Consider the following 11,220-nt stretch of genomic DNA (forward strand, 5'->3'; position numbering starts at 1 on the left):
TACTGTGGCCACAGAAAGAAACACCACAGTTCCCTCTAGCCGTAAACATAGTCCTTCAACTTAGGAGGTGGTTTAACCAAACGACCGGCACGGGTGGTAATCGATTCAGGTTTCGAATCTAGTTGATGACCTTGTGGTTCTGGAGGGGAAAACTCCCCAATAGGCGTCACAGCCAAAGGTGGTGCATCCTTCCACTCAGTCTCCGTAGCTACAGGCGGTGTGTCATGTTCGACCCCCTCCGGAACAGCACAATCATCCATCGTTTCCGCGTCAGGTGGGCAAAGGTTGCTATCCCGTAGCTGCTCGACATGACGTTTCCAGGTTTGGTCGTTTACCTTGACTTTGTACAGGACTGGACCCGTTTGTTCAATGACGGTGCCACGCACCCATTTTGGACCTCTGCAGTAGTTGCGGACCCATACGTTCTGGTTTTGGTCAAAAGACTTTAAAGTGCGGTCATTGGGCTGGAGCAACTTCTTGTTAACATTTCTTGAAACATCCGGCTTAATCAGGTCCAACCTTGTCTTAACATTCCGACTCAGGAGAAGCTGTGCAGGGCTAAGCTCAGTAGTGGCGTGTGGCACTGATCGATAAGCTAACAGGAACCTATCAAGCTTGTGTTGCAGGGTTCTACTGGACTTGTCAGCCTTAACTCCTTTCTTGAAACTCTGTACTAATCTTTCCGCCTGACCATTGGTTGATGGATGGTAAGGTGCACCAGTGACATGCTTTATACCGTTCGCAGTTGTAAATTTCCTAAAGGTTTCAGACGTGAACTGTGGACCATTATCTGACACCATCTGGTCAGGGAGTCCCATGCGGGCAAACAGAGAGCGCAGCGTGCTAACGGTTTCTTCAGCAGTGGTGATCTCCATTACGAAAATCTCCGGTTATTTGCTGTGGGCATCGATCACTACCATGAGCATCTTTCCCTCGACTGGTCCGGCAAAGTCAATATGCAGTCTTTGCCAGGGAAGGGAAGGGTACTCCCATTGATGCAGGGGTGCACGGGCTGGATTATTTGCCAACTCTTGACATCCCTCACAGTTTCGGACGGCCCCTTCTATGTCCTTGTCAATGTTTGGCCACCAAACAAAACCCCGGGACAAACCCTTCATCTTGACCATACCAATGTGACCCTCGTGAAGCGTTTCTAAAACTCTCTCTCTCAGTTTGGCTGGGACGACTACTCTACTACCCCACATTAGAACTCCATGATGAATCGTGATCTCGTTACCGCGATGGGCATAGTGGATGAGGTCTGGGTGAAGTTCGGTCCCTTGCCATCCTGACTGCACAAGCTCCAGAACACGGGAAAGTACTGGATCCCTACGGGTCTGCATTCTCAAGTCGTGCTCTGTAACAGGGAGGGCCTCGACAACGGTGGTATGGAATATTTCAACTTCATCGGGCTTGTCAGCGGGCGCTGATGGTTGAGGGAGGCGAGATAAACCATCACAATTGGCATGTTGCTTGGTACCTCGGAACTCGATATTGTATGAAAAAGCTCCTAGGAAGAGACACCAACGTTGAATCCTCGCTGCTGCTGTGACTGGCACAGCCTTCCCGGGGTCCATTATGTACTTCAAAGGCTGATGGTCGGTGACCAAGGTGAAGTGGCGACCCTCCAGGTACATTTGGAACTTCTTCACACCCCAGACCAAAGATAATGCTTCTTTCTCGATTTGTGAGAACTTCTTCTCTGTTTCGGACAGGGACCGGGACGCATAAGCGATAGGACGCTCTACTCCTTCAGCAGTACGGTGTGACAAGACCACTCCGAGACCATACGAGGAGCTGTCTGTGGCAAGAACTAGTGGTGAGTCAGGGTCATAGCGCATCAGAACCCTATCCTGTAGCAACATTTCTTTCACCACAAGAAAACTAGTTTGTTCCGCAGCTCCCCACAACCACGTCACATCTTTCTGTAACAGCCGATGAAGTGGAGCAAGATGAGTGGCCAGATCGGGCAAGAATTTGGCGTAATACTGGACCATGCCAAGAAAAGCACGCAGTTGAGTAACATCCTGAGGTTTCGGCATCTCAGTGATAGCCTTTACTTTCTTTGGGGATTGGTGCAGTCCTTCTGCAGAGATGACGTGTCCTAGGTACTCCACAAAACTTCTAAGGAATTTACACTTTTCTCGGTTGGCTTTCAAACCATACTCTTTCAACCTCTTCAATACTGCGACTAACCGCTCCAGGTGTTCCTCTATGGTATGGCCGGTTATAATGATATCATCCAGGTAACAGAAAACCCCTGGTAGTCCTTGCAGGATCTGATCCATAGCTCGCTGCCAGATGGCTGGCGCCAAAGATACACCATAAGGAAGGCGCTAGTACTGGAACAAACCACGGGTTGTGTTAATGGTGAGGAAAGGCCTGGAGTGCTCCTCAACCTCCATTTGTAGGTAAGCCTGACGGAGGTCAATGACGCTGAACAACGTTCCCCCACCCAGGCTGGCGTAAATATCATCAATGCGGGGAAGTGGGTACTCGTCTACCTCCAGCTGTGAATTGATGGTCACTTTGAAGTCACCACACACTCTTACACTGCCATCCTTCTTCACAGGTGTCACAATTGGAGCAGCCCACTCACTAGTAGCTACCTTCTTTATAACTCCTTCAGCTTCTAGCTCTCTCAATGCTTCGTCCACTGCTGGTTTACGAGCCAGCGCTACTGGGCGGGCTTTCCAGAATCGAGGCCGGGTGTCTTCTTTAACTTGGATCCGTGCGTGGATATTCTTCATTTTGCCCAAACCTTCAGAGAAAACATCTCCATGCTTACTCAGGACATCTTCCAGGACTGGAATGGTGTCGGATGTTTCTAGACGAAGTAAGGGCCAGTCCAGATGGATAGATTCCAGCCATTCTCTGCCAAAAAGGGTGGGTCCCTCATTCTTCACTACATATATGGGAAGTTTCTTTGACTGTCCCTGATACTGCACAGTCACATGGCAAAACCCCATAGGCTTCACTGACTCTCCTGTGTATGTGCGCAACTTCAAGGAGGTGTCTGTTAAAGGAATGTGGCGGAGGTAATCCAAATACACCCTCTCACTCATGACTGACACCACTGAACCTGTATCCAGCTCCATAGTCACTGGGCGGCCTTCAAGGTAGATCTTAAGTGAAATGGGCTTTGTGTTTTTAATGTCTGAGACATGGTACAGGTTCCCAAATTCTCCATCACTTTCTTCGGAATCATCACCCTCCATGACATTTATTCCAGCCTCAGTCATCTGTGAGGTGGCCTGTCTCTTCCTACATGCTCTCTGTGTATGTCCAATGATGCCACAATGAAAACAGCGTTCTTTCATGAAGGGACACTTTTGTGAGTTATGTGACCCTGAACAGCGGTAACAAGGTTTAGACTTCTTACTGTCCTTACCTCGGGGACCCTCGGCCCTAGGTGGTGGCTTGGATATGGCTTGTTCTTCCCCAGTTTTGACAGTGTCAAGTTTATTGATTGAGGTGCCTGGCCCTTGTTCTCCCTGAAGCACCTGAACATCTTTATTAGCCTGCTCAATGGCCAAACACTTTTGAACCGCGAGATCAAATGAAAGGTCGGCGAGTTTTACTTTCAACAATTCCGTAATCATCTTCGAGTCGCGGATACCTGAAACTAATCGGTCACGAAGGCGCTCGGTTCGCATGGCCTCTCCAAACTTACATTCTGTGGCCAAGTGCTTCAGCGTGGCTACATAATGACTAACTGACTCACTGGAATTCCTGGCTCGGTTGTCGAACTCATACCTCGCAACCAGCGCTGATCTTTCAGGCTTCAGTTGTTCCCGCATCCGCTCCACGATGATCTCATAGGTAATGGCGTCATCTTTCAGTTGTGTGGGGGCCACTAAATCCTTCGCCAATTGGTAAGTCTCCACCGGAAGGTTCGTCAAAAGTACGGCCTTCATTGTTTTAGGTTCCTTGATTCCATTTGCAAGAAAGTAAAAATCCAGTTGTTCGGTGTAGGACTCCCAATCCGCTCCCACCACAAACTTTGTCACTTTGCCAATGGCTTGACTCGTGTTAGCGCTCGGTGCTTCGTCTGGCATAATTTTATTTTCGTCGTCTCTGTCCCTTTTTTGAACGTGATTTGTACGACCCACTCCTGTTAACCGCTTGTGCTTGATCAAAGGAATCCCATCCTCGTCGCCAATTGTTGTGTATTCCGAATAAAAGGCCCGAAACACAGTAACTAGATCAAGATGGCGGAAGAACTATTTTTAATCTGAACAGAAAACCTCGTGTACAACACCAAATAAGGAAAACCAGTCCCGTGACACTAACTTCTACGTAGAACAGGGAAACCAAAATTAGGAAAAATCTAACAATACCGATCATTATAGTCTATTCAATAACATATACAACCATACTAGAGTATTAATGTCCACCCAGGAACATATCAACAGGAACTCTCACATCCCATATAAACCCTTGGAGACTTCCCTTGCCTGTATTTTTTCTTCATTTGAGAACCTAACTAGAGGTTGCGGTGTGCTGGCTAATCGTAGCAAATGAAATTATTGTGTAACGACGCTCTGCAACACGCGATTACGAGAAACGTTCATCGAGTGAAGACAGTCAAACTTCTGATTGTGATACTCTCGCGGACGTGGTGAGAACAGAGTATTTCGCGGGAATTTTGAAAACTAAGACTGTTCTTAAAATAAAATGATATACGGGCAGCGTAGGTAGGTATGATGCGTGAGAAAGCTCCTAGTCCTAATGCTCAATCTTGTTCCCAGTGTCCTCTCTTCCCTGTTCAAATGAACAACCTTGGGGAACCTGTAAGTGAGGCGGCAGTTACAAGATAATGTCGGTTTAATGAGGAGACAAGGGCGAATTACTTTGGAAAACATAAAAACTTGTAAGGTATGAGTACAATGTTAAATTTAGCTTATTTCCCACGATGGTAGTAGTAGTTGGGTATATACCTAAATATTTTATATTCATCTGGGTTTCCTTTTCAAATTCGATGGGGTTACTACTATCAATTAAAAGAACTGAAGTAGTTTGTTTTCATTTGAAATTTACTTTGGAATGTCTCAACTGTTAAAATGTTTCCATTGCCGTTAAGTATATCTTGAACCAAATGGATATCTCAATGGAACCAATGTTTCAACAGTGATGCTCTCCGGTAAACTGCAATTTAAGCAATTACAGAAAAGGAAGGCAAAAATATGTAGGTTTTGACCTCATTCAAACCTGTGCCTCCCAAATACTACCAACTGAAGAATTTTTCGTGAATGCACCATGGAAAGTTTAAATGGATGAATAGTTAGCAAATCCTTCTCCTTTTGAGATGGCTGTCCCTTTGTCAGCCAAAAGCATATGAGAGAGTTTCCTTACTAAAGAAATTTACACTTAATAAGTTATTTGGGCAACAGATAATTTAGAATAAAATAGATGAATGTACTTTAATGAAAGCAAGGTTCAAAATAACAGCCAGCTGCCGGCGGAAGCCGGAACTTTAAGCGCACTTATCAGCGATTTTTCACCGAAGAACTAGAATTTCATAGCAAAATATTACGCTTACTGATCGCCCAACTGAGGTAAAAGTCGCTGTGATGCTATGATGAACATTTCATGCTAGGCAATTAAGTAGCCAAGAAATGCGTGAGAAGCTTTTCGGAAACGTAAACGAGTATAAAGTTTCGAAATTCGAAGCGTGCTACAGGGAGTATTTTTGTTTACAGTATTCGGCTTTCCACGTATTTGTTGGAGCGTGAAACATGCAAGTTTGTGTAAACACCGTCACATTACCGTGTTTACGTTTCTGCACTTACATGCTAACTTTAATCAAGATTTATTTTCTGCCAAATCCTGTTCAATGTCGTTTGCAAAGCCTTCTTACACGTTCAAATTAAAGTCGGTACTGTACAGTACGGATTTCCCATGGAGAAGTGCGACAGTTTGTCTCGACGAAGTTGTATATTTCACGCTTGAACAAACACCGAAAAATTGAGCCGTTTGCAACGTTTTCTTAGAAAAGGAATTGCTGCCACAAAACATGTTGATCAAAATAAAGATTCTGATGCTGAAATTATTTGGAAAAATTTCCGCACAGCCCCATAATTAAGAGGCTGTCTCTCTTATTTCCACCCGGTCAATTTTGCGTCAAAAATAATTTTGCCCGAAACTCTGTTAACAGAAAGACTTTACCTAGGAAAGAACTAAATTAGATTTGGTTTGATTCGAAATAATTTTCTGACTGCATTACGGACCATAATTATTTCCCAGTCCGTAGGGACCGTCGCAACGTCTCGAAAATTGAAAAATAGGCATATTTTGTAACGTTGTAAAATATTTGATTCGCATAGTTAAGCCACAGAATTTATATCAGATTGCTTAAAAACCTTTCTAGTTTGCCAAGAAAGTTAGAATTTGCCCTCTCAACAAATTTGAAAAGGCGAATTTTAGCATATTCTGACCACTAGAAATCGCTATCGGCCGATGGCCGTAAATAACCTTGATTTAGACGCTAAGTTTTGGGATTTGGGACCTGGTTGACGATTCTATCCTACACAGCCGTTAAGTTTAGACCTTTATAGGCAAAAATATGCAAAAACCCCTGTACGTTTTCGATTTTTCAAAAGTTATGACCGTTTGAATCAGCACATGTACGGGCATTCGCGATTTTTTCGCCTACACCAAAATCGAACCACTGGAGCAGATTTCGTCATAAATACAGCTTACCCGCTTTGCAGCCCGGCTTCATGGCTCACTTCAGAATTTTTCTAATAACCAAATTGGTGAAATCCATGATAACTTCAACAAATAGCTACGTATTGCCTTCGAAAAGTAGGCGGCATCCATCGTGATTTGTGGTATCAAAACAAATGCCGGAATTGGCCACATTTCGCGGTGAATCACCCATTTAACATCGCTGCAGAGCTGAATTTTTTCCAAAATCAGAATATAAACTCTCCATGTCTGGAAGCTGAGGGAGAAATGAAGGTTTTAGGCTTCTGAAGTGAAGAAATAATCGCTTAAATTTAGATCCAGTTCGATGTTATACTGTTCTCACAAAGGTCCGCACAAAAGAGAAGACCGCTGATAGCTTGTGCCGTACGTTGTGTCATATGGTTTTGTTTTGTATCCCAAAGTAATATTTGGGCAGAAAAATTTTGGATGAAAAGAATAAATGCTTTTACCTGGAGTTTGATACCATTTAATTAATAAATAAATTTCAAATATCCTGAGCTTGCTTCTCTCGGTTCCGCGTCGATTGTGTCCACAGAACAGCAACCTGTCAATAGCCGGAGAAATCGGCTACCAACGTGTTAAAAACTTGACACATGCTTCGTATGAACAGATGTTATAAGTGTTGCTTTTGGTAAATTTTCAATCGATTTCATCAAAACATTTCACTGACTACTAGATATTATAATATATTATACTATAACAACGCCGTCAGAACTTGATATCGGAAGTAAAGGTAGTTTGTATCTGTAGAGCATATTCTACACTTTCAGCCACCGTATAAGACATTGTTTACATAAGTCTACTGAGAAACACACTGACAATCACTAATCACGTCCGACAGTTTGTCTATGAGGATCTGTTTTTTGTCTCTCAATTTTACAGGGATCTCAAAATGACTACAGATGGGTCTCAACAAAACCACATTGAATTTCTGAAGTGTGTTATTGTGGTAACGTTCACAGAGGTCCTACGTATCGTAGCAGATTGGATGTGAGACTTTGATCTCTTTGTTAACTTTGTCTACAGGATCTTATCTCTCGGAATTTTCCTGGACGCATTGGATATCTTCCTCCTCATCCAGTGATATCCCGATCACACCCTGATCTTTTCGCCGCATTGCTGCTAGCCGAAAGAAAAAGCTCTGAACTTGCTTCTTTGTCAGCTACTGTTCTCTAGTGAACAAACGTGCATTTGATTCATTTTTCGCATTTCGCATGTCCACTGCAACTTGGGCGGGGTCGGCCTTTCGCCCAGTTCTTTCTCCAAGTGTAAACCGTGCCGTTAGGTATTCTTTTACCTTCTCTGAAAATCTAACGCTGCCCCTTGGTTTGCTTACGGCCCATCCTGTTCGTAAAGACGAGTGGGGCGAAGTATCCACGGGAGAAGTGAGTGGTGTATTAGAATCTAACGAACAGCTCGAACACTCGATACCAGCGGTATCTATCGACGAGAACTTAAGGGCCCAGTCCCTTTTGATTGCATCATACTGGCTTTAACCTGCTGACTGTATGCTTTCCAATGTCCAGGTGCAGCTCCAGCTGCGAAAAGGTTTCGAACACTTCACCACATCCAAACACAGAGCATTCAAACAATGGCGTTGTACTCTCTGTTTCCTTGCTGCCCTTTGAACGACGCTTGACCACACGCTTTTCAGGAGGATCATAAAACCCTTGAGATTCTATGGTTTGAAGGGACGTTTGACCTTGGTGCTTGATATAAATTACGTCATATGGAATGTACTTCCCTTTACCGATGCCATAACATTTCCAAACTCTCCGACCGATATCTCCATATTTGAATCGAAGTTGTGGAAGCTACTAAAATGCTCAATCTTATTTATACAGAGAGTGTTCTTTGATTCGTCTACTATCCTTACTGCAGCTGTTGTTCCCTTCACTGGGTGTTTCGTCAATGCGTATCCTCTGTCCAATGAAAGCTTTAACAACCTCGCTGAAGACTCGCTACAGACTGAAGCCTCTCTGGTTTCGAAAAAGCACTTGCATGCCATACTACACTTGCAGGTCTTCCAAAAAAAGTAAAGGGTTAGCGGGTTCACCCGCAATGATTAATGCGGACCTCTGTTATGCGCGATAGTGCAATCGTTCAGCTTTAAATTCCAAAACGCCAAACTTCGACACATAGACTTACAGGTGGAGTTCTATGACTGATTCTTGAAGAGAATGCAGCTGCAATCCAAAGTTTCAACAGGACATTAAGCGAGAAACATGGCTTTAGTTTTCGAGTTTAGTTCGCAACAACGAGTCAAAGAAGAGTATCGACAGATGCCGACCGCTGAATTTTGGAGGTATTTGCTGGAGTTATCATAAAGTCCAGTTCACCAGTTTGGAAAGCGAGGAATATCTGAAATTTCACATAAACCCATGATTTCTCCGGCTATTGACAGGTTGCTGTTCTGTGGACACAATCGACGCGGAACCGAGAGAAGCAAGCTCAGGATATTTGAAATTTATTTATTAATTAAATGGTATCAAACTCCAGGTAAAAGCATTTATTCTTTTCATCCAAAATTTTTCTGCCCAAATATTACTTTGGGATACAAAACAAAACCATATGACACAACGTACGGCACAAGCTATCAGCGGTCTTCTCTTTTGTGCGGACCTTTGTGAGAACAGTATAACATCGAACTGGATCTAAATTTAAGCGATTATTTCTTCACTTCAGAAGCCTAAAACCTTCATTTCTCCCTCAGCTTCCAGACATGGAGAGTTTATATTCTGATTTTGGAAAAAATTCAGCTCTGCAGCGATGTTAAATGGGTGATTCACCGCGAAATGTGGCCAATTCCGGCATTTGTTTTGATACCACGAATCACGATGGATGCCGCCTACTTTTCGAAGGCAATACGTAGCTATTTGTTGAAGTTATCATGGATTTCACCAATTTGGTTATTAGAAAAATTCTGAAGTGAGCCATGAAGCCGGGCTGCAAAGCGGGTAAGCTGTATTTATGACGAAATCTGCTCCAGTGGTTCGATTTTGGTGTAGGCGAAAAAATCGCGAATGCTCGTACATGTGCTGATTCAAACGGTCATAACTTTTGAAAAATCGAAAACGTACAGGGGTTTTTGCATATTTTTGCCTATAAAGGTCTAAACTTAACGGCTGTGTAGGATAGAATCGTCAACCAGGTCCCAAATCCCAAAACTTAGCGTCTAAATCAAGGTTATTTACGGCCATCGGCCGATAGCGATTTCTAGTGGTCAGAATATGCTAAAATTCGCCTTTTCAAATTTGTTGAGAGGGCAAATTCTAACTTTCTTGGCAAACTAGAAAGGTTTTTAAGCAATCTGATATAAATTCTGTGGCTTAACTATGCGAATCAAATATTTTACAACGTTACAAAATATGCCTATTTTTCAATTTTCGAGACGTTGCGACGGTCCCTACGGACTGGGAAATAATTATGGTCCGTAATGCAGTCAGAAAATTATTTCGAATCAAACCAAATCTAATTTAGTTCTTTCCTAGGTAAAGTCTTTCTGTTAACAGAGTTTCGGGCAAAATTATTTTTGACGCAAAATTGACCGGGTGGAAATAAGAGAGACAGCCTCTTAATTATGCATGTACATCTTACTGGTGATACACTGAAAAATAAAGCCCCATATATAGATGTATAATGATGTATGGGGCTGTGCGGAAATTTTGCCAATTATTTTAAGCAATTTAAGGTAATTATTCCTTTCAGTACTGTTAATAAATCATGTTGAGTGTTGAAGACATGTGCTGACTGCCCATTTATTATTGACAGTTAGGAAAACAATGAGCCTTGACAAAAGCCTACAAATTCACGCTAAAAGCTGAAGAATTATTTTCAACTCTGAAAGTTATGGCTTTACTTCGAGTGAAAGACCAGTAACTTGAAGATTAAAAACAGGTAAAATTATACAGCTAGGAAACGTTTATACTCATTGAGAGGATTGGATGTAGGAGTGTTGATGAAAGAAGGTAACTTTTTTTATCGTGACGAGCTTTGCTCAAGAAAAGAATTCACACCAGGGATGCGTAAAATGATCCATAGGCTTGTCAAAGTAAAGCGAGAGGACTCAATTAGCAAGTGAAAGCGAGGTGTTTGGCTTCGAGCGTGAAATTAATTGAAGTTAACAATTAAAATGTAAACAGGTGCGAGGATCCGCGCGGCTTGCGCGTTAGGAGTGCTACGAAAATTTAGGACTCTTTTGCACAATTTTCTCTTTAGAAATAACTACGCATTCATGGCGTGAATGGCAATTTTTATAATTGTAGAATGATTCAGCGATAAGAACAGCTTAGCTAAGCCGTAGTGTGTCATGGCATTTGAGGATAGCATGGTTGTAGTGCGTGACATGTTGTTGTTATCTGAAGTCAGAACCTTTCCCTTTTTTTCACCTGGTTCTGTCTCTCTTGGGTAGTCAGTCCTATTTGGGCTGTTGTTATCTGTAGGAAGAACCTTTCTCTTTTTTTCACCTGGTTCTGTCTTTCTTGGGTAGTCAGTCCTATTTGGGCTGTT

This window comes from Pocillopora damicornis, chromosome 14, assembly GCF_964200805.1.
Source record: "Pocillopora damicornis chromosome 14, jaPocDami1.2, whole genome shotgun sequence".
Taxonomy (NCBI): Eukaryota; Metazoa; Cnidaria; class Anthozoa; order Scleractinia; family Pocilloporidae; genus Pocillopora; species Pocillopora damicornis.